Here is a 24490-nt window from a genome sequence, read left to right as displayed (position 1 = left end):
CTCTCCCATAGGAATGCATGGGGAATGTCTGTGTCCCTAGTAGTTACTGATGCGTGGGGAGTGCAAGCCCGAATTTGGTATGTGCGAGTTCGTGGGAATGAATGCTTCGCAATGATGTATGTTGCGTGAGTGTGGCATGTGTAGAAATGCCATTTCCAGGACTTGGCATATTAATGTAAAATATGCCTGTCGTGTGATTGGCTGGAGCTGGCTGGTGAGCCAGGCTCCAGGAAGTCTGGATGGGTCTGCCCGGTGGTGAGTGGGAGATTAGCATGAGTGATGTGTGGGAGGAGTATACCTGTGTCCTGGATGGGCTGGGTTTTCCCCACACAATGCTGGCTCCGCCCCCCTGTGGTGTGTCTAATGACCCAAGCCCTGCCAGTGAATAGAGAGGGTGGTTGAGGTAAACAGAGTACTCCAGAACCAGCTGCGACTGGTTCCGCCCCCACTCTGCACCCTCAGACAAAGGAATGCACTGTATAAAAATGGGGCTGTGTCCCCACAGATTTTGTTCTCTTCTAGGATCCTTGCCAGAGGGGGCTGCTGCTGCTGCTGGGGCCAGGAGAACCGCCACTTGGACTGTCTCCCTGCCTGGAGACCCAGTGTGCTGGCTCTGGCCCTGCCTTGCCCCTCTGCCTGCCTCCAGACCTTGCTGGAGCTTTTGCTGTGCCTGGAAGCGCTTTTATTGGATTTATAGCGCTAGGAGCGCTTTCCTGGTGCCCCAGCGCTCAATAGCGCTTTGCTTGTCTTTCTAGCGCTGAGCGCGCTGATCCTGTGCTCCCAGAGCGCTTGGGAGCGCTCTGTCGATATTGCCGGTGCCTACCCGGCATTGGCGCCGATTTGCCGATTTTTGGAGCGAGCGAGTGCCCACCTCGCTTTACTTTTAATTTGAAGGCCGGTGCCACCCGGCATTGCCCCGTTGTGCGGATTTTATTTCAAGCCGGTGCCCACCCGGCATTGCCCCGTGTTCACCGCCGCAGCCCAGGAGCCCTGAAAGCTGTTGCCGGGCCGCTGCCAAGTGCGACCCGGAAGTGCCCGCCTCCCTGCGAGGGGCCGCGCTGCGATTGGCTGCCTGGCCGGAAGCCAGGCAACCCGTGGGCGGGACTGCGGGACAGCCGGAAGCAGCCTGCCTTTCCTGCCCGGGGCTCCCAAGTGAGGAGCGAGCCCCGGACTCCTGCAGCAGCCGGGGAGGAAGAATCCTGCAGCCGGCGTCTGCTACGAGGCTCCCTGAGTGAAGGGAGAGCCCCGCAGCCAGCAAGGAAGCCGAGGAGGAGCCCACACCCCCCAGAGTCCCGGTGAGTGCTGCGCTGTGTCTCCGGTGCTGGGGGGGGGGGCGTCCTCTGCTTTTCGAGTCCCCCGGAGGGACTCCAACGTGTGGGGCATATCTGTTCTGAGCCCTGAGAGGCTCCACGGGCCCCTTTTGTCACGAGCCCTGAGAGGCTCCAACGTCGTGGGGGCAAGTCTTGCTGCAGAGCCCTGAGAGGCTCTGGGAGGGCCATAATTGCTTCGAGTCCCCAGGAGGGGGGCTCCAACGAAGGGGCAGTCCTTTGGTTTAGAGCCCCGAGGCCCTTGAGTGCCTTTCTATTTGTTGGTTGAGCCAGAGAGGCTCGAGGGGGCAGTCCATTTGTTTAGAGCCACGAGGGCTCTAAGGCCATCAGTATTTTGAGCCCAGAGAGGCTCTGAGGGTGCCATTGGCTTTGAGAGCCCACGAGGGGCTCAAGTGCCACAAGTATCTTTAAGAGCCCAGCGAGGCTCCCCCATTGGCCCCATTGTTGTTCTTGAGCCCTGGCAGGCTCAAACATTGTTGCAACAGTTGCCCAGCACTTTGTGGGCAACTGCCACGTTTAGGACCCTGACACTTTGGACACAGGGCGTCCTAGCCCCAACAAGGCCAGAGGGCCTAGGGACAGTCACAGGTGGTGACTTACGTGAGTTTGGCACAATTGTACTTTCTATGCACCTCTGAATGAATGTTATGCATTGCATCATGTGCTTTCCTCTTACACCCCTACAGGTATTGTGATACATAGGTGGTTGTTTTCTCCCTAGTACAGGTGGTGCTAGTGAGGTCCTGTTACCAGTAGATACTGGTTGTGTGCTATTTTGTGCTAAAGTACATTTATATTTTACCTTCTAAGTGCTATTTCTGAAAGTGCTACTTCTGATTCCTGACAGTGGTCCATGTGGCCCTGTCTTGTAAATATCCCCTTGTAAATTCTGCCCGTGCCTCTGGCACATTGTAAAGTGTGTGTTTTATCTAATGTGTTTTGGTGTAATACAAAGGCTATTTTTATATAACCTTGTGTGGAGTTTCCTTTGTGGTGGGCCTTTGGTTGTTGTTGCTGGGGTGCGTGCGCAAATACTTAGCCTACATCGCCTCCAAGTTTAGCCTTGCTGCTCGCGCCACGTTACCTAGAGGGTGAGTAGGGGTTATCTTGGCGTGTAACTCCCTTGCCCTGACTTGGGAGTGGTGGTCTCTGACTGACGTTGGCGCAAGCCTTGGCCAGCCAGAGATCCCATTTCCAACACACTGACTATCACCAGCTACTTCACTGTGCTCCTGGCGAGACTCTTCCCCGTGAACTTGACTCTTGGCTCAACCTGAGAAGGTAAAACTTCAGCAGGGCCTGTTTGAAACTGTATCCGACCTGCGCTCCATTGTGGTCGGCTTTACTTTTCAGATTTACCCCGGTCTAGTACAACCTAAAGTAACCTTTAGCACTACTGACATCTAAGCACAGTTTTTGCATTAATTGTTTAAAAATTCATACCTCGGCTTCTACTGATTGGATGATAGTCTTTTTGGTCTTGTTTTATTCATATACATAGTCTCTCTGTTTCTAAACGTGTGTGGAGTTTTTTGTCGTATTTTTATTGGGTTAGTGTAATTTAAGTGTTACACAAATACTTTGCACATTGCTCCAGGCTACAAGAGGGTGAGCACAGGTTAATTTAGGGTATCTATCTGACTTACCATGAGTCGGATGGTGGTCCCTACTTGAAACAGATGCGAACCTCTGCCAACTAGAGACCTCATTTATAACAGAGAGCAAGGTGACAAACAAACCCCACATGCTGTTAATGGAGAGTGTCTCAAATCTGAAATTCTTCTGTTGAAGTTTCATTAAAAGCCCAGCAATCCTTCCTAAGCCCAAACAAGAGCTTGTGTGAATCATGGCTGCATGTTAGTAGACACTAAATTTACCAAAAAACCCTGAGCAAAATTAAAACACATTCCTGGCAAACAGCACATTCAACAGTGTATTTTCAGATCTAAAGAAAAATTGAGTTGATGGTAAAAACGGTCTGATCCACTACTATGTTTGATGCTGTCACTAAACTATATATACTATGTTCTAACTCAGAGGAATGTTTGTTGCATGTGATCTGCATCTATGAAAAGCTAAGTTCCTTGAGGCAGTTTTGGTTACATGCAATGTGCCACGCTTTGAACTTTAGATCATGTACAGACGCAATCCTTTGCTGCCCAAAAGGTGAATCATGTCAGCTTTCAGGCTGTTTCCTATGATACACGAAAGCGTGGCAGACTTACAGCAACATACAGCAATTTCATCCCTGTAACATGAGTTGCCACAATCAATCCCCAAAGGAAATATGAACATATGTACTGTCAGAAATACTGATGCTGGACTTTCATCTTAGTGTATCAAGTATTTTCCGGTGGGGTTAACTAGGGAGTACAGATTGTGGTCTGTCATGTACTTTCTTATTGTGGGTTGAGTTCATAATGTGAATTTTGCAATTAAAAAAAAAAGATTAACTAGGGACTACAGATTTTGGTCGGTCTAGCATTTTAATAGGGGAGATTATGTGTATAAATATGAATTGTGTAATTTCAACCGAATGTCTGATTGGAGGTCCTTTTTCTGAAATTGAGGCTTTAAACTGTTTATCTGCTAAAACACATGGCCCAGGAATTGCTTGGCAGTATTTGAATCAACACAAGTTGCTCCAATAAGCCTAAATGAACCAAAAGACAGACACTTACCTAAGGTGCACAGTACTCTTATGTTGGATCAACTAGAGAATACAGCTCTTGGGTTATGACCTTTGTCAGTATGGGTTATGGTCAGTAATGGGAACTGTGCCGTTTTAACTGATAGTCTTATTAGTAAGTCACTTGAGTGTTAAACTTTTTATAGCGCAAGGTTAGTGATCCTCCTGCTTCTTTAAATTGTTATTGTTTCTCATTTATGTTTAAATCGATACATGGCTGCTTTAACTTGTTGATGTTGACTCTCTAAAAAAGGAACTGATCTGTAATTTGGTTCCTGTTTTGATTAACCTGCAGTCTATAATGCATGTGTCATTGTGTGTGATATTTCTCTACCTAATGATAATTTGCTTTGTTTCCTTACTTCTTTTTTTGGCAGTTCCATAGTTTTCACTTTCCTACCAGCCGTTGATTCTGGGATTTCTATCATTCAAAGATACATGAACATTTTTCCTTGTCACTCATTTGTCCCTGGCTTTGAGCATTTTGTCCTGGCGTTACCTGTGATGGAACATGTAGACAATCAGACAAACAGACCTGACAGGTAGACAGTTAGACACATAAATATATGAACAGTTTCTACATCATAACAGGATTAATGAGTGAAGCAAGGCATATCTGTGCTGACTAAAGAGAGAGTTAGCTCCTCTGTCTTTCTAACTTAGGAATGCTTCACCTGTCTTCAATTAGTGAATAAACTGTGAAAGGAACAAAGGCTTAGTCTATTGCCTGTCACCTGTGAAGGGTAATTCTTCTGTCCAGTGAGGATATGGGATAGATAAATGTCTTCACTGAGTGAGGGATAAAACACTGGTAACAGATAGCTCTTTTATATGTTATAAGTGAGTTTGATATATTCAATGATCTCCCATTGACCCATTGAATGTATTTTTAGTGTCCCCTTGAAGCACATGTATATATTGTGGGTAAGCAACCATGCCTGCCTTCTCACACTAATTAGTAAATTGACCAAGATATCCCAATTTCGGACAGAAAACTGATAGTTGGGTGAAGAATAAGTACTGGTTATCCATTTACTTAAAAAGTCAGCATTTTCAGTATGCAACAGATGTTTGCAATCATAGTGTTAATTGGCAAGCCCAGACCCTCCCGCTACATCACAGAGAACCAGCTCTATACTTCTTGCACTCTAGCACCCACCCTGACTGTCATTGTGGCTAATCTAGGTAGTCGCTTATGTACAATCACAACAGTGACCATCAATGGTTGTGAATTCAGTGGGTGCACATTAGAGATGCAAAGAGTAACTAGGTGCTCTACACATTTTGGGTGTCTCAAGCAAAAGTTGTAGTAGGAGCAAGCTGCTAGTATTAGGTGCTGGTGTACATGTATCTTATGAATGAGAAATATTTCACTTTGGACTCTTTGTCCTCAGATGTGAATGATCATATATTTAGAATCCCACTCTCTCAGAAAGAGGACATTCAGCAATGATGTGATGTACAAAACTAGTCTGCGTCTTTTTCTCTCATGTGAGGCTTGATAAATTCAAATATAATTTTCCCAAATGATTCTGTTTAGCATCCCTGTTTTGATGGCACCTCACCTATCTGAATGGCATGCATCAGTATTGGATTAAATGGCCCCTGCTTCCATTTAGTGCATCTCTGCAAAAACATCAGTCATAATTTCAGGATAGTAGTAAGAGAGAGGTGCTCAAGAAGCAAGTGGTTTACCAAATCTGGACCCATTCACAATACAAGTAAAAAAAGAAAATCCTGCAGTTATGAATATTCAGGAACAAAGGGGTTATTGTGGAACAGAAAGGGCACTTGATTAAAAAGTGAACCGGGCAATTATTATTAACGATAGCCCTCTTTGAATAACAAAGTGCCATGGAATTCGGGCACTTTGTGACAAGGAATTTGAGCTATGGAGAGGAACAGAGGAGTATTCAGGCTCCAGACCTTATTTTAGGTCTGCAGAAATCCATACACAGGTCTATTTAACTCAAACTCATGATGTAGGTGATGCCATAGAACATAAATAAAAGGTACGTGCTGATATTTCCTTACAGTAGGCATTCTGTAAAAGAACGGCACTCAAAATGCTGTTTCACTGCACACCTGTGGGACTGTGATAGAGCAAACAAAATATTAGCTTTTTGGCTTCTGCGGGAATCCTCTGCATTCCCCACAAGCAGGCTGAGGAGTCAAGGTATCCCTACAGTGCCCTGTTCTATGTGTTTAAATATATTTGCAGGACTTGGGGCATAAGGTCTGATTATGACGGCGATAGGATCGTCACCATCAGGCTGTCAGTCACACCGCAATGCAGCCACCGCATTAGGATACAGGCAATTGGAGCTCGGCTGTCGGGGGAAAAGACCTTCAGGTCCGACAGGATCAAGGATCCCTTTAGTGCGGCGGTCGGACTCCTATTCCCTACAATATGGTAGTGCCTGCTCAGGCTTAGACTATGGATTAGGATGTCCCATTCCTCCTGAACCACCATGAAAAGGCAGGCAGAGAGTGCCTTCGGGGCCACTAGCAGGGCCCCCTTCCTCCCTTGCCCTCCCCTATGTGCCCTGGGGGCAGCTATGATGACCCCTAAACATCCCGGGACCGTGTGGAAGGCACCACATGGTGCCTGCCACGTAGTGCAGGTTTGGTGTAAATGTGTATATTTTTTATTGCAGCCTGCAGCACGTCCTGCAATGCAAAATATACACATTGTGACCAGCGTGAAGGCTTCTGTGTTACATCCACCCGTCATCTTAATCACCCCCTTTGTTCCAAGTCCTGTAATGGCAGGTGCAGCATTTTCTTCAAGCTGTCCCAGCCAATGGGATTATTCAGTCTCCCAAGACTCCTGATGGATTGACTAATCAGAATGAACATTTTTGTAATTTTTTCTCACAGGAAGAATTTCCAGACATGCTGTAGAGAAACATTGAATATTTTCTTATACCAGTCTAAGGACATGTTTTTGACAATCATAAAAATGAAAGGCAGTGAACGGCAAGTAGAGTATATAATGCTAGAGCTTCATATTATGAGTATCATCCCCTACAGAAAATGGGGTGCTCTAAATCTTTTTCATGAAAAAAGAGTGTACAATGCCTCCTTTTTCACATTCATTATCTGCTTGGACGTTAGATTATAGGGACTTATCATGACAGGCTCATTTACGAGCTACCATGGCACTTAATGCATTTTCAAAGTTTGTAATAGCAAATTTAATTATGTTATTGCTCCCATCAAACCGTATCTCTTTTGCAAAAAATGCAAGTTTTCTTTCCAAAGATTAGGAGCAGAGGAAATAATGGTTAGTCTTGTGTACATGGGGTTCATGTCTGGACTATGTTGGGTATAGCTGTTGACTTCTGAAGCACTTGAGAGGCTTTGACTATTCTCTCCAATAACAGTGGTTTGCAAGCCCTTCAAGTGCATGTGATATTATGCTCTCTTTCAAATACCGTATTTATTCACCTGTGAATACGTTTATACAGTAGTATTAGCAGCAAATTACTTTAATCATCACAATAACTACATGCATGTATATTTATAATGTAATGCTGCTTAAAAGTGACCTATATTTTCTTGTTTTACACTACTTACCATCAACCTTATTGTGCATGCAGTGACTGCTGGGCTACAAATATTGTGGTATTCTTTCATTACCTATACTACTTTCTTGACTGAATGGAGCACAGTGACAAGAAGTTTAATAAAACATTGTCATTATCTTTCAAATCTCCTGACCTTATTTCTCTTAAAAACACATTCTGTCAATATGGACAAGAATAACAATTTTGGGATTACTGACAAAAGGGAGGGTGATGATGTTTATTGTGAAGGTCATGTTTCCTCCCATACTGCTCGGGCCTCAGAAGCAATTCCTAAAAACCTCAAGTTCCATTCAAAGAGTCAAAAAGGATGCTGATTATTCACCAAAGTCTCCACCAAATCCCCCACCTATCTGACATTGGAAGAGCTCCTTGAAGAAACTAAAACACTGAAACCTTTTGTGGTGGAGATTAATACTATGTTACAGAGAATCGATGACAAAGGGACCAAACTGGAAAAGAGAGTTTCTCCTATGGAGTGATATTGAAAACTCTGTCCCAGATTTTACCAAATTGGGTGAAGACACAGAGAAACACAAAAGCAAGATTGAAAACAGGAGTAGGAAATGTAAGCTAATGTTTTATGGTATGCCAGAGGGTCCAGAAGGGTAAAAAATTATAACCTCTTTGCAAAAGGTATTCCCAAAATTATGCAGCTGGAAAAGTCTGATCCGCTCAGCATTTAAAGAGATCACCTTTTAGGCCTTCAACACTTTTTCTTCCAATTTCAAATTAACATGAATTATCATCCTCTTCTTGCTAATCACTGATATAACAGATGTTGCCTCTACTGCCTGATCAAAAAAGACTCTACATTGGTCAGGAAACAATGTTTATTTTTGATAAGATGTCTTGACTACAATGATGCATAGTAGAAACTGTTCTTGGCTTTAGGACCTCAGCTTTAGGTTATGAATATAAGATATCATGTAGTACATCCTTGGTTAGTTGTAGAGATAAGACTACCATATTAGATGATCCTAATAGACTAAAGGAATTTATCCCACAATAACAACTTGAAGATATGGACTTACCAAGAAATGTTGATTCATGAAAATATTTACTTTATACTTTTTCTCTGTATTTGTAATGTAGCTTACTAAGACAACTAGAATGATTTATCTTGTTCTCAGGATTTGATGCCTTTATATTTATTGTTTGTGATTGTTGTGTGTTCTCAATCATTGTGATCCTCTTCTATACTCCAGAATGACAAGTGGTGTCATCCCTTTTGAGAACTGTTGTTTGGTCATCACATTTTTCCTAGCTCATTGTTTGTTCTTGCCTCTCTTGCTTAGTTGTAGCCTCCATAGGTAAGGCGATTACAACTTTCATGTGTATCCTTGGTATGTCCTATAATTAAAATGGCTTATTTCCTGTGATTTTCTATTTTAGCTGGTGTGTATTGATTTATTTTCATGTGTAGTTCATATCTTCCAAGTCAACGGCTCACACATTTTCTTTAGGTGCTAAAACATCTTTTCACATTTCGTATTTGTTCCTAATTGTATTGTATGTTGTCATTATTTGTGACTAGGATTTTGTTCTCCTTTGCTGCCTTACTGGTTAATATATTGATGTATAATTACTTATCACATTTCTATACTATCCTGACCTCTTCATATATTCTTTTACTTTCTCTATTTGGGTTATGTGCTGTTTATTATTCATGATTTTACATGACCAACTAAAGATGTATTGCAAGAAATGTAAAGGCATGAAAACACCAATAAAGAGCCAGAGAAATTTGAATCATTTAGGTAATCTTAATGGTCTGATGGAATTCTTATAGTAGACTCATCTCTCGGACAATTATGTGGTTAAGTTAAAGAATCAATGGGTGGGTGGAATTTTGTATTTGTCTGCTTCTGGAAACATGAATGGTGTTACAATTTTAGGCCAAAAAAATCTTTACTGATCATTGATATCTTAGGAAAAAGATTTTTAAATAAGAGTAGATATTTTAGTGTCAAACATAATATTGATAATCTTCATATTTGTATTATTAATGTATATGGTCGCAACAACTGAGATTCTGAATTATGGAGGACTATTTTCTATTAAATACTGGATCAGTCAGATGATAATTTACATTTAGTGGACAATAACAATCAACTAATGTATCCCTTCCTTGACCAAATTCACTTGTGTAAATTCATGCCAAATAACACATATAACACTTTTAAGAGTTTCCCAGAACATTAGAGTGTGTATGTTGCGCTTTCAATTCACCATCTGTAAATCCATACCCTTCAACAGAAAACACAGAGTCAACGTGTTCTGTGCTAACCACAAGCTGTGCAAAGCTGTCCGGAGTGAACATGCTCTTATAGTTACAAGTGGGTAAAGATTACAGGATTTGTTGACATTTTTGGGTGTATTGTGAAACTTTCTGCTTATTATGAGTACTAGCATTTGTTGCTGCTTTCATTGTAGGTATGGGAAAAAACTTTCATGTACTAGAGAGTTCTCGTTAACTGTCTGTATTCTAGTGCGAATTTTCTCAGTTGAAGTAAATCATTCCTTAGCAGAAGAATCCAAATGTGAACTACAATTAATAGGAGTTGTCTGTCCTTCATAGTAAACTATTTATGCGTAGCCTGTATTCTAGGAACAACCCTAATAACTAGGTTTGTTTTGCTCTCCTGTGTCTGTTAGCACTTAGGGGCCTATTCAAAAATGGCATTTTGTAGTACATTTAATAGTATTATAAATCATATTACAAAATGTTATTCACAAATCAATGTGCAGAATGTATGCCTTCACCTCTCCTATACCTATATGTGTGCAGATCTATGCCCTGACTGAGGTGTCTCTGCACACATAAGTATACACTTTAATAGTAAATGTGGGAGCAACACATGGCAGTAGCAGGAATACTTAAGAATAAAAGGGAGGGGTTAAGGTAGCAATAAACAGGAATTTAGGGAGGATCAGGGAGAGTCATGGAGGAGTTAATGGAGAGATGTCAACCACTCCACAAAAGAGTAAGCCAATAGCTACTCACAAACTGCACTTGTACAGTTCCACAAATGGACCAAAACAATAGCTAAGTATTCCAGCTCTGAACTGGAGTAATTCTAGGACCACACATGGCCAACTATTGTTATTGCAGGCCCTATCCATAGACAATGATGTTAGTTATAATAGCTTATTTAAATAGTTAAAAATATAAATAAATTGAAAATATTGTTAAAAATAATTTGAAAAACTAGTGCATAGATTTAAATTACGTAGACAATATGTTTCATATATGAATAATATAATAATATATTTATTAAAATATCATTAAATTACTTTCAACAAAGTCGCTCCATCACTTTTATTAATTATTAATGAATAATAATCACCTATATGGTTTTTATTTGAGTGGAAATATATTTTTTGATTTAAAATTCGGAGAAATAATTGTAATTTGTTTTATCAGATATTCATTGTTAAATATTAAATTCAAAATTAAGTTAAGAAATGAAATGGGAGGAATGGTGAGTGCACAAGGCTATTTAAAATTGCAAGAGACGTGAGACAGGGGTGTGTCCTCACCCCCTTCCTATTCACACTCTATACTAATGGTGTGGAATCCACACTGTTGGACTCTACACCCGATGTCCCTTATATTAATTCAGCGCGAGTGCCAATGTTATTACATGCAGACGACGCCGTACTCTTAGCTCGTACTAGTAATGCACTGCGTTGTCTAGTCCAGGATTATACACAATTTATGTGTAATTTAAGCATGAAAGTGAATTATTCAAAGTCATTTATTTTAGTAGCAGGTTCAAAATATCGAAAATATTCGCAAATCACTACTGAAGAGGGAAAAATGGGGATTGTCGATTCTTTTAATTATTTAGGGATTATCGAAGATAATTTTCTAAAAATGGTCTTTTCGTTACCACAGTCATGTGCCAACTACAAGTGTCACATGGATCTAGGTGCCCCTTATATACTGATATAATTGCAATGGCCCCTATCCTAATGTGGCACTCAATATGGCGAAAGAAGTCCCTTGCCTTGACAAGAGAGACTATCAAAGATGTCCTGAAATTAGATGGAGTAGGTAATATTGCTTGGCTAATTTATGTTGAAATAACATTGAAGGCGGCTGGGCTTCATTACCTCTTTTTGGAAACTTCTAACTGCAGTTCTATATCCAAATCTGACCTAAAAGCTCGACTGCTTTCGAATCGCCACATAAGAAGGTAGATTAAAAATATTAATCAGCCAACAGTTAAATCTTACCTGGCGTGCCCCCCTTTAGAATTAACGTATTCAAATAGAACATATTTAACCTTTGTTACTAACCTGCAACATAGGTATGTCATGGAGAGGTTTTGTTTAAATGATATTCCGTTAGTGCTGGGTACTCCCCGCAATGTTTATGTTGTTTCTGAACTCCCATTTTGTACAAGTGATAATAAATCTATGCAGGATGACATGCATTTTTAGTTTTTCTGTAAATTTCATTATAATGAAAGGATATGTTTCATTTTCCCGAATATGTGAAAAATGAATTTTAAAAAATGTCTTGTAGCACATTATTATCTCCAGCTACTTTCTGATCCTTTTATCTGTTTCTCTTTAGCGTCTTTTTTATTACTGGCACTAAAAAAGAGATCTATAACTACCTGAAATTATATTCCTGCAAAATAAAATTATTTTATTGTTGTGTAACTGATCATTAATTTGTATCTTTATTTTTAAAGTAACGATCTTTTTTTCATGTGTGTTGTAATGTTGTGAATTGTTTTTTATATGTAGTATACTTTTTATGCGTACTTTGTGTTGACGATATAAAGTTTCAGACTGAAAAAAAGTTAAGAATGCTGTAGTTTTTGTATTGTTCCCTATCCCAAAACATGAGGAGACTCTGCCGTCGGGGTGGAGATCTCCACTTTGTAAACTATAGGGAGTATCTAAAAAGTTTATTACATTTGGGAAAAAAAAGAATTTTGAGCATTGATGGAAATTAATCTAGTCCTGTTTTTTTAAAGTTTTTAGCAGTAACTAATTTACACCTTTTTAAGGGAGTGGAGAGAAGTAAATCTTCACTTTTGAGAAACTTTACATTCGGGTTTTGTGAATAGCTCAAAGTAGTAAAATTACTACAAAAAGTGACAGAGTAAACTTACATGTGTAAATTACTCACAAGTGTAACTTACCTTTGTGAACAGTCCTGTGAGTCACTAACATGCCTGGTGCAGTCCACATAAGATAGCTGTGTGTGTAATTATTTTCAGAAAATGTGGAAGTAATTAATTCATTCAAGGGTTTAACCATCTCAGAATGGCATGGCATGTAAGCTTTTAAAAAAAGAAACGGAAACCATATTAGGGCTTGTAACTTTCTTAATGTATCTGAAGGTTCTAAAGTAGCACATGTCGGCTAGAAGGTAATTAACATTCCTTTGCTTTTTAATAGATAATTCATAGCTAAAAAAAATCGCATTAAGATTTTACATTTTAGATTTCTTAAAATTAATTTTATACCCATATTGGGCTAAACGTTTGACTATCATGTCAACCACAGCCAGTTGTTTAGCCAAGTTATTGTCTATATATACATGATAGAACATCTGATTCTTCCTGTAAGCTGTCTACATTCTGTGCTGCAAAGAGTCCAGGGATATTGCTCTTCCATGGGGGAATCTTGTATAAGCATACTGAAAACCACCAAATGAAAAATATTTAGAGTCTGGTATTCACATAGTGTGTTTGGATATGTCTAATTTTCTTTTATATTTTTCCTGACTAGATTTGTCATCAATCTAGTGCTGTGAGCATTTTGGTCATTAGGCGTCTGTGTGTATTTTGTTTTCTATAACCTTCAATGATTCAATATGAATTGTCAGGAAAAAGAGGCATGTTCATAGTGGAATGACAGGGCAATATTATACTTTGATATTGTAATTGATCTAAAATAGGTTTTATATTGTGCTTAGCATCTGACGTAAGGATATTGAGCTGGGACCTGTGGTTTTCTCCTTAATGGAATCACATGTGGAATAGATGTTTTGCATTACTCCCTTGGTTTCTATATAGTGTAGGAGCCTGCTTTAAAGTCCATTCACGTGCATAGGTTTCCCTTTGTTCTTTAGGGAAACACACAAGTGTACATTTCTGAAATAATCGTTGGAAGCTCTTGTTTGTGATATTGAATAGAAACCGCCACCAACCACTGGTGCACTGCCAGAACAGCAGCTTCTCCTAAAAAAATAATCAGAACTATGGCGAACACTTTCAAAATTATCTATTATTTTATTCCTGATTTAATATGATGGGCAGCTCCTGCTTCTTCCACTTTTGTTTTAACACCTCAGTTAACATTGCTATTGAGGGTGTGCCATGCCTAGTAGGATAAATACATATAAATGTTGTTCCGCCATGTGGTACTCTCTTCTACAGATGTTACCATACTGAGAAGAACATACAGAGTTAATACTCTGGGGCAGAATTACTAAAGTGTCACCCGATGCAGTGCAGCAGTCAAAAATGCTGTGTTGTGTTGTGTTGCATGATATGTAGGGAGCAGGAGAGCAGCTTATCTACAGAGATATGGCTCTCTCCTCCCATCTTTCTAGCTCTGCCAGAGGGATTTGCTTCTGTGTGCCTTGTACACACCTTTGTGTCATAGTGCAAGGGTGTGTGCAAGAATCTAACGTAGGTTTTGTACTGGAAGGGTTCCCTTACAGTACAAAATACTATGGCTAGACAACATTTACATCTTTATCTACTTTGTATGTATGCTCTACAGTGCAGCACACATGCAATGTAAAAAAAAAAAGAAATAACAACATTCCACCTTTTAATGCCTGGTTTCAAAATGCATTCTTTTTTTCTGCAAAATCCTGTCTCACATTTTTGTTTGGTACGGATTTGCATTACAAATACTGGGTAGTTGCATGGGAATGCCCATGTAACACCCCCTTGAGGCTAAGTAATGCAAGCAGTGCTTTGTGCTGCTTTGTGTTACTTTTAGTTAATTTTGAGGTGGGAAGTATATAATAAAAAACATTTTGTGCTGGTTTGCATCACTTTTAATGATGCAAAGCCAGTGTAAATAACCATCTTCTCCTTTTAATGCCTGGTTTCAAAAGGCATTATATTTTTAAGTGAAAACCTGTCTCACATTTTTGGTAGGTAGGTTTTTGCATCGGAAATAGTGGGTGGTTGCATGGGAATTCCCATGTAACACTCCCGTGATGCTAAGTAATGCAAAGCAGTGCTTTGCGCTTTCTTTTACTTTTAGTTAATTTTGAGGTGGAAATTATATAATAAAAATACATTTTGTGCTGGTTTGCATCACTTTAATGATTTAAAGCACGTGTAAAATGTTAGTAAAAAAAATCTTCTCCTTTTAATGCCTGGTTTTAAAAGGCATTATATTTTTAAGTGAAAACCTGTCTCAAATTTGTGGTAGATACGGTTTTGCTTAAACAATATTGAATAGTTGCATGGGAATGCCCATGTAACACTCCCTTGATGCTAAGAAATGCAAAGCCAGTGTAAAATGTTAGTAAATCCCTTCCTCTAGGTTTGTCCTGGGGTGTTGAGTAAGGACAAACTGCATCTTGCTGGTTAATTTTGCTAGTGATCCACTACAGAATCTCAACTCATTATGTGGCTGCCAAGCCTATGATACATTAATAGTCTGTGGACTAATTGCCTGTTCCATCGGATGCATTTGCTGTGCAGGACCATGAAAAATTACTCCCATAGCAGTTAATTGTAGACTATTACATTGAAGTCTCCTATAGATGGCCATTATCTGATTTAGTATATGTCTTACATCTTCAACTTGCAGGTTTATTATGTTAAGGTATTTTGGAGACCCAACCAGTACAGAGCAGGTAGCCTCTTCATTGTTTAGGGAACCCAGTCTAACATTCGGAACTACGTGTGGTACCTGACCATAAAATCATGCTTGAATTTCTTGATATTCTAGTGAAACCTCAGAGCTATGATATGGTTCATAATAAGCTGAATTTGAAGCAGCTCTGTATGTTTGAACATTTTCTGTATTGGAATCACCCATGAATAAAATATCTCAAAAAAGTGTGCATGTACAATTAAAGTTATGGAAAGCCATAACCAAGAGGTGGTGTATAACCAATGCCTTGAAATCTACTCCTAATAGACAAAGTGGTTGGACTATTAGAAAACAGATTCAAAACATAAGAATCAAAAATGGGGATTAACCTTTTATAAATCAAGTGCTTGACAAACCCACAGCAGAAAAGAATTACCTCACTGAATTAAAGAGGTAACCAATATTACCCCTACACTACTGGTTATAATTGATATTTTGAGTGCCTCATCTACATTTAATCAAACATTTAGAAGATCGAGGAGCATGTTGAGTACCATTGATAAGTTTTCTAAATTTCTTTTCGGAACATGGCCCAGGGAGGAGATGTCTCTACTTGTCAGTACTCGACATGGACTCTTACCTGAATAGTCTGTGACGTGGATTCACTGAGGATGTATGGCCTGACTCATTAAACCCTGCCTCCTTCCTTGTAAATACTTGAAACAACAATGAAAACAGATAAGGGATAGGGAAGTGGGTCCTGTTGTTGTCTGGAGTGTGATTATTCCCTCTTCGGTGGCCGCTGTTGTACCATAAACACACAATAGTAAAGATCAAAACTACTGCACCCACTCTCTGGTAAAGTAATTTCCCTATATGCCCTCTGGAACACCGATTCATAAACTACCTACAATCAAATAGCGGCGTTCCAGAAGACATACAATGTAGTGATTAACTTCTCACTTGAATTGAGTTTTTGGGCTTCGCCTTTTTTTAAGGCTTTGACTTTTCTTTCAAGCTCCTTCAATTGTTTATAGGAACTAATAAACCAATTCATGAACCATCCCACAAATAATAATAAAAAAGAAATTTGTAGAGCGCCTGGTTACGCCATCCCGGCGTGTCCCCGCGCTGTGGAGAAGAAACTAGCCCGGCGGGCTACGTCCCCGCTAATCGTAGCCACTAGTTGGCGAACAGGTATGTTTTGAGCAGACTCCTAAACCTGATCTCCGACTTCTCCCTCCTCAAATAGGCAGGGAGTTTATTCCAATTTTGGGCGGCCAAGAAGCGGAATGAGCATCCACCCATTCTCGCTTTCTTAATCCTGGGGATGACAAGCTGCCCAGTCCCTTCCGACCTCAGAGCTCTGCCTGGGACATACATGGTGATCAGATCTCCCAGGCAGGCAGGGGCCTTGTGCCTGAGGATAATACATATTCCTAACACTGTTTACGATGTGCTCACACAAAGATAGGTGCAATTATCTATGACAGTACCTGGGGTCTTTTTATGTAAGTTGTTGTTTTATTTGATTTTAGCTGTGTTTCCATTGTTTCCCCAAAATAGTTACTCTCACACTTTTGATCCTTTTGCACAGAACTCTGCTGTTGAAGGTCTATTGTCTTTAAATATCAACAATGTCCACTTGTTTGGCAAGTGCACTCCAATCTTGTATGCTTTCTTGCATACATGCATTGAGTAAGAAATTGGAACTTTGTAATTCTTTGGATGCTTGACCTTTTCCTTCCTGTGTTTTTGCAGGGCGGAGTTCCTTGCCAGGCGTGAAGGCCTGCAACGATTCTGTGTTCCTTGAGGTGAAGGTTCAATGATGATGCAGGTAAGTGGTAGAGTTGATGAGTATCTCCTTCCAGGGTAATGATCTTGAGGCAAAGCAAATCTCACTTTCTGGATTTGGTTTAAATATGACCACACCCAAGAAGCCTGCCAAGATTTGCCGGTATCTTGCAAGATCTCTCCAACTCACAGTGGTGATCTTCCATTAAAAAAAAATTGTTCAAGATGTTCCCCACCCCCCTGAATAAACAAGAAGGGTGAAGTTAATGCCACATTGCTTGGTAAATTGATATGTATAATATGCTCGAGGCTGAGATGGAGCATGTGATATGGAGAGTGCTCAGGCTGAGAGGACTTTACACATGATATAGGAAGTGCTTGAGAGGCTGAGATTATACTGTGTCAGTAGACAGATTGTAATGGAAGGAAATTATTATACAATCCCTGTCCTATAACATGATATGAGCTATGCGCATTATGGCATGATGGAAAGGGCATGATGACAGACCATGACAAGGCTTTCTGGCAGCAAGGACATGGTCCATATCCCAATCTGAGACAGAAAATCTGATGGACTGGACCCAATTCACAGCTCTCTGAGTATTACTCGAGTGAGATGCATTCTAGGTGATGATTAATCCTGTGAGCTATCTGAGGGATAATTAGTGGAAATCAAGAATATATTTTTAAGGGTTGTTTAACCTGAAAATCGTATCCTAATGCATACAATATGAAAAGTAACTATTACCTGCTCATTGCCAGAACACCATCCAGGGTAATATTGTGCTCTACGAATCTACATACCATAACCAAACATAACATAATAAAAACAAAATCTGAATATTTGCAATAATACTTATTAGCAGAGTGAATAAGAAAAACTATGAAAAAATTGTGATGAGATCATAAAGTTTACTTATATCAATATTTCCAACCCCACCTTACTCTCGATTTACCAAGCTAAATTTAGCATCAAAAACATAAATGGTGATCGGAGTAATGTTTCTGATAAGTCTAACCACAGGCAATTGCTAGGAGTATCATTCCATCCTATTGTTTTTGTAGCCATCAAGTTATCTTAGGGGTCGATTATGATTGCGGTGACTCCGCATCCTCCAGGCCGGTGGAAGCCACCACCGGCCCGGAGGATGCGGAATCACCGCTGCGGAACTTCAAAACACCCACCGCCAGATTATGATGGCGGTGGGATCAGCGGCGGACGGCAGGTCCGTCCGCCGTTGCTCCGCGGGGTATTGGACGCAATTTGGTGGCGGTGTCTGCAAGACACCGGCAGCCAAATTACGATGGGTTTGTAAACAAGCTTTTACGCGGCAGATTTACCTACATGGAAAAGCATGTGGACAATAGCTTCTGGGGGGCCCTTGCGGGCCCCCAGAGTGTCGGGGGGGGTGCACATGGGGGGTTCCTAAGGTACCACCCCTGCATTTGCATGCACAAAGCAGCAGGCATCGTGCGGTGCCTGCCGCTTTGTGCATGCAAATGCACAGCATGCATATTTAACCTTGCCGCGGGTGCTGCTTAAAGCAGTACCCGCCGCAATGTTACATATACGGGATGTGACCGCCAGGGTGGCGGTCACATCCTAATTCCACCGGAGGGACCGCCGCTGCCCCTGCGTCCGTCCGCCACCGTCCGCCATCCTAATAGGCGCCGTGGTTCGGACACAGGCATGTGCAAATCAATCTTGACCCAGCTCTCATATGAAAAGTCCAGCCCTTGAATGGGAACACAAGCAACCCAAGAACAGATTCATCCTGACTGGGGCTCTTGCCTAGGGCGTAGTTTGTTTCCATTGGCACAGTGAGCTTTCCTAATTTATAACTGCAAGGAGGCAGATAAGCCTGCCATGTGAAGGCTGGATATGTCTTTCCTTTAGCCTTCAGTGAGGAAGTCATCACAGCTCTGAATGACCCTTGGTCGCTGGTACAAAGTACCTCTCTATCTTATTACACTTTGCTCTTCGCTAATGGATTGTATTAGGCCTGGGAGGAGCTCTGTATATATGAGGCGGCTTCGAGTGGGGTAACAAGTTCTGAGGGAATCGATACAAGGTAGGAGGGGATGTTATTTTAATGCACTGGGCAGCAGCTCGGAAGCTGAAGATGAAAAGTGAAAACATATGATTTGAAAGCAGAAGAGCTGACAAAACATTTATAACTATGTACTAATCTCACCAGGTGCAGTTATGAAGTGGCACTTCCAACCACTTTTGAGATGCTTGCAGAAACCAGCGGCAGGCACGGGCTTCATACTATTTCTTTACTATGAGTTTGGAGCCAATAACGCCGCTTCCATTCTTAAAGCATGGCCAACTTATTACACCGAGGAGTCATAGACAGCGAGAAATGTCTGTGATTGTCAAACAGTTCTGAGTGTTTGCAGGCATTGTACAACAGCAGCACTTGTTTAACAAGACAGACTTAGAACAGAAGACACCGCCCCTCGCAAATCAGGAGAAGTGGTTGGCTGCTAGTCATTGCTCAGCAAGCAATCCAGCCCCACTTGGCGGGCAGATGATAATAAGTGTGAGGAAGATCGAGACATGCATTCCTGTTAACACATTTCAGCATTATATATCAGCTTCTGAGGCAGCCAAGCACAGCAGCCACAGATCTTACTTGCACGATTCACTCAGTGTCCCCCATGCCATGGCCCGGCAGCGAGATTTGCGAGCAGGTTACTACGAGGCGCAGCACATGCACTCTGCTTAGTAGTAGCGTGCCTCTAAGTGCCGCCCCACAGGAACATGCACCCGTCACGTGGAACCGCCTGTACGTGCAGGGTGCACATACCCTGCGCCTTTTGTTTCACTTTCTTAGGAGTATGCTGGAGGAGCGGGGCTTCGAGCTCTCTTTTCCTCCCCCTGCAGGCTAACAATCACCCTCACCAAAGGGTTTCTCTCTCTCTCTCTCTCTCTCTCTCTCTCTCTCTCTCTCTCTCTCTCTCTCTCTCTCTCTCCCCCCCCCCCTGTCCCCCCCCCGCCCAGACACCTAATGCTTGAAATTGCTGCTAAACAATACTGGAAAGGTACGGTACTTTCTGCTCTTGTGATCAGGGGTGACCGTGGTCAAGCGCCACTCATAAATTCTGCTCTCCTGGCGGTCGGTGAAGTTTTACTGAACTCCATGCTCCTTGCAGAGGGGAGAGTGGTAAAAACACTGTGAACTCTGCCAACTGAGCGAAGTTCATGGAATTTATATTTGGAACCTATACCTCAATAAACAGCATGTATAATTCGAGCAGGGAATACCTAGAAGAGAAAATATATCATGTTTATAACCAGTGGACACGTGGAGTGATATTTTATCTTTGTGGATGTGTGGGTGTGGTTCTGAAAATCTGGATTCATATAATAGTACTGGACTCTAGAATAAAAACGTCGTCGAAATAGGACGAATTTGGTATCAAAAGACCGAGAATGACGAGTACATCATGTACATGTATTTTCGGCGTATTCGAGCGACGATTCCACCTCGAAATCGTCATTTACATTCTGAACCCTTAGCTACATGTTGCCCTTTACATAGACCTTAATCCAGTTGAATTTGATTCCACAAGGACACATACTCCTTAATCGACTTCTCCCTGACCCCAGTACAAGTTAGAACCATTGCCCCAGGCCGAACTCGTTAGGTCAGTTCCCTCCCAGTGGCCGAGCAAGATAGCATCTAGGCTCAACCAGCCATAAAACCATTTGGGGAAACACACACCTGCCATATCTCGCTCACATCTTTTCTCCACTCCTTTTCTTTACTTGCTTTATGATGGGGAGGTGACCGTTTTTATTGGGGTCCAGCGATATCTGGTGAAATGTTGGGCCTTGCCGGATGATTTGTTATGGGCAGCACGACATGAAATATGTACATGTCATCATGACTCTGCTTTTCTTTTGTAACCAGTAACTATAAATGAAATACCACGAATTCAAGAATTGTTTTGCCCAAGGCTGAAAATCATGTATAAAGAGAGAAGCCTGACTTCGTGAAAGTGTGCAGTCTCCTGAGAACATACCCGTATTGTACTTCTAGGACCCTGTTACCTTGGTTGCAGCCAATAAATTAATCTTTGACTTCACCTAGAAGACTCTGAGTTTCTGTAGGTCTGACTCAGGAGAACCCGAGGTCTCTGGGTGTTGATTCCCTGACACCGCTGGGTTACCGGTTCTGTGCCGGTTCTTAAAAACCCAGTACCTCAATTGGCGCCCAGCGTTTGGGGCGATTCCAGTGGTACCAGTCAGCCTGAAGATCGTGAGGAGCTTCGTGTGGAAATTCCGGAGGAGGGCCCACCACCTCATCGACCCCTGCATGTCGACGTGGTCCGAAGGTCTTTGCTGCAAGGTTCCCCGCTTCCCGACGGCTACAAGGACTGCTGCCCTGGCTATCGCCCTGATGTTGGACCCTTGAAGTTTTCGGTAGAGCGAAACGCTGAGACGAGTCTTCTGGTGACGCCATCGATATTTTCAGTTAAGTATAAGTGGAGCGTCTCCCAGTCCTTAGTTGGACTTACTTTGTGGTATCTTTGGGATACAAAAGGTTTTGTATTGGTTCTTGCAAGCACCATAACCGAAGGACTCGTGTATTCACGAGAAATATCGTAATCGATAAATCCTTTGAAGTTTTGGAACTAGACTAGAGAGCGAGGATGCCTAGTCTTAGACTTGGGTATTTGTTTTGTCTTGGTAGTAATAATAGGGACTCCCGATTGGAGGACTCATGTCCGGTTCCTCCAGTTGGAACTCCGACTTACGAGCTATATGTTAAACATGGGGTAGGCCCCATCGTTTACAACGAAGTATGGATTAAATACACTAGGAAAGATGGTGTTTTAAAATGGCCCCAATATGGTAGCTTTGATTCTGAAATCTTAGACAACCTTGAAATTAAACTCTTCAAAAAGAAAGCCCGGCCGGCGATGTTTGACTCTTTCCGCTTATGGCGCAAAGAAGCCAAACAAAAAGAAATTAAATTAGCTAAGAAAAATAAGAGAGAAGGAGGACTTTCGGTAATGCAAGCTGCCGTGCAGTTTAAAGATAATGAAGAAGAGCAGATAAATGAGCAGTGAGCAGTTGCACAGGCAACGTAAAATGGCAATAGATAAGTGTTATCCAGTTTTGCCGTCTCTTCAGCAAGAGGCAGCAAAAGAGCGTGAAAAAGACCCATTAATGTCGCAATTATTAACTTCACCACCCCCCTATGCGCAGAATGCCACAGCACCCCCGCAACCTTTAGTTGCACAAGCTGCGCCTCCTGCTCTTCCACAGCACCCACCAGCTGTTCTTCAGCTGGCTCCTACTTCTTCGTGCAGCCTCCTCCAGGCCCACCGACCACTTCTGTTTCACCTGTGTTTTCTACGATTTTGCCTACTGTACTTTTTACATCTCCTAATGCTCCCTCTACGATCCTGCCTAGTACCACATCTATTTTCCCTGATACCTCTTCTGCCATCTCTACCCCCGCCTTATCTCACCCCGTTTTTCCATCTGTTTGTCCTTCAGTTTCACCTTCCATTCGGCAGAAAATGGCCAGCACTGTTACTAATCTTCTTTTACCTCTTTTCGGGTCGCCTGTTACGACCCCTAACATAGGAAGAAGACAGTTGCGAAGTCAACTGCCTGATTATCAAGAGAGAGATTCCCTTAATAGTTTAGCTCGGAAATGGGTCATGGACACTGCAAAATATGATGTACAGTCTGTCATGGAAGTCTTCCATCTATGGGAAGCAGCGACACAGAGATATGTTTTCGAACAGATGTGTGTTTTTCTTGGCGAGGATTTAGAAGACAATGATCAAGAATGCATCCCACAAGAAATGTGTCGTGTACGATTTAAGTTTGGAGAGGGTATGATGGTAGGTCCCGATGTGGAAAAGGCAGTTGAAATGTTATTATCATATCGAAGTAAGGGAAACAGTTCTGGATCACCATCGGAATCTAGTGCATCTAGTAGGAAAAAGGCACGACAATACCCTATGAGAGAAGTTCCCCCACAGTGGAGAGAGGGTGACGCGACCGCTGTCCCACCTGTCCTGCCACACTTTCACCGTGTATGGGTACATGTCCCATGGAAGCAAGCCGAAGTTTTAGCACTCAAACAAACACTACCAGATCCGCGTAAAAATCCTGCAGGGTACTATAAAGAATTGTCGCAAACTGCTGGGTCATGTATAATGAATTTGGCCGATATCGATATGTTATTCGGGAACGTTGTTCCACAGCCTTTATGGGGTAAAATTCGTCATGTAGATCATGACCAGGAATTAGGTGACACGTGGGCTAATATTACTGCTGCAGATGCACGACAAGTTGGTGGTGCCAAGCCTGAGCCTCTGATAGCAGAACTACCTGGTAGAATAGTAGATTACATGAAAACGATCATGCCTGCAATACGCGTAAATTGGGATAAGTTATCTGCATGCAAGCAAAAGAAAGAAGAAACTGTTTCAGATTTCTTCACCAGATTTGAAGAAACATTCATTGACCACAGCGGTCAAGATATGACCACAGAAGGTGGTCAGAGATTGTTTGTCGATAAATTTGTGCACAATCTGCTTCCAGAATTGTGTAGGAAATTAAAAGATTCGGAAAGTTCTTGGGCAGTCTCGTCTTCAGCCCAGATATTAGCTACCGCACAGTACTACGAGAATAGAGACAAAGATGAGAAAGATAAAGTAGAAAAGAAAACTAGAGAACTCAAAACGAAGGTTTTGCTACAGCAAGCCTATCCGCCACGTGGTGGTGGTAATCAAAATAATAATGGTCAGAATCACTACCAGAATACTTTTCAGCAGCCTCAACAATATCAGAGAAACTTGCAAAGATTCGATTACACTCAACCCCGCGTAGGTCCTAACCAGTGTTTATATTGCAAACAGGAGGGTCATTACAAGTATAACTGTCCTGCCCTACCACAACGTGCAAATGGAATTTCTGGTGTAAGAAGTCGTGGCAGTCAGCAAGCGCCTAGAGGTAGAGGGCGTGGAAACGCCCCTCAGGACGCGCGTCCCCTTCCACCACAAAACTCTATGAACAGGTTTGATCAGCAAAATAACGTATCTGACAGGACAGCTCAATACTACGTTGATGAGTATTACACAGAAAATGAGCAGTGGGAAAATGAGGATTGCTAGGACAGCCATAGACGAAGAGAGGGAGTCGTTTCAGTTCCAGTAGATCAGAGTAAACCTTACGTTGAGGCGATTACATCAGGTGTGTCAGAACCTTTTCTGTTGGATACTGGTGCTACAAAGAGTTCTATTATGCACTC

Source organism: Lissotriton helveticus, chromosome 6 (assembly GCF_964261635.1).
Source record: "Lissotriton helveticus chromosome 6, aLisHel1.1, whole genome shotgun sequence".
NCBI lineage: Eukaryota > Metazoa > Chordata > Amphibia > Caudata > Salamandridae > Lissotriton > Lissotriton helveticus.
The sequence above is the reverse complement of the archived record's forward strand: the minus strand, read 5'-3'. Positions refer to the sequence as shown.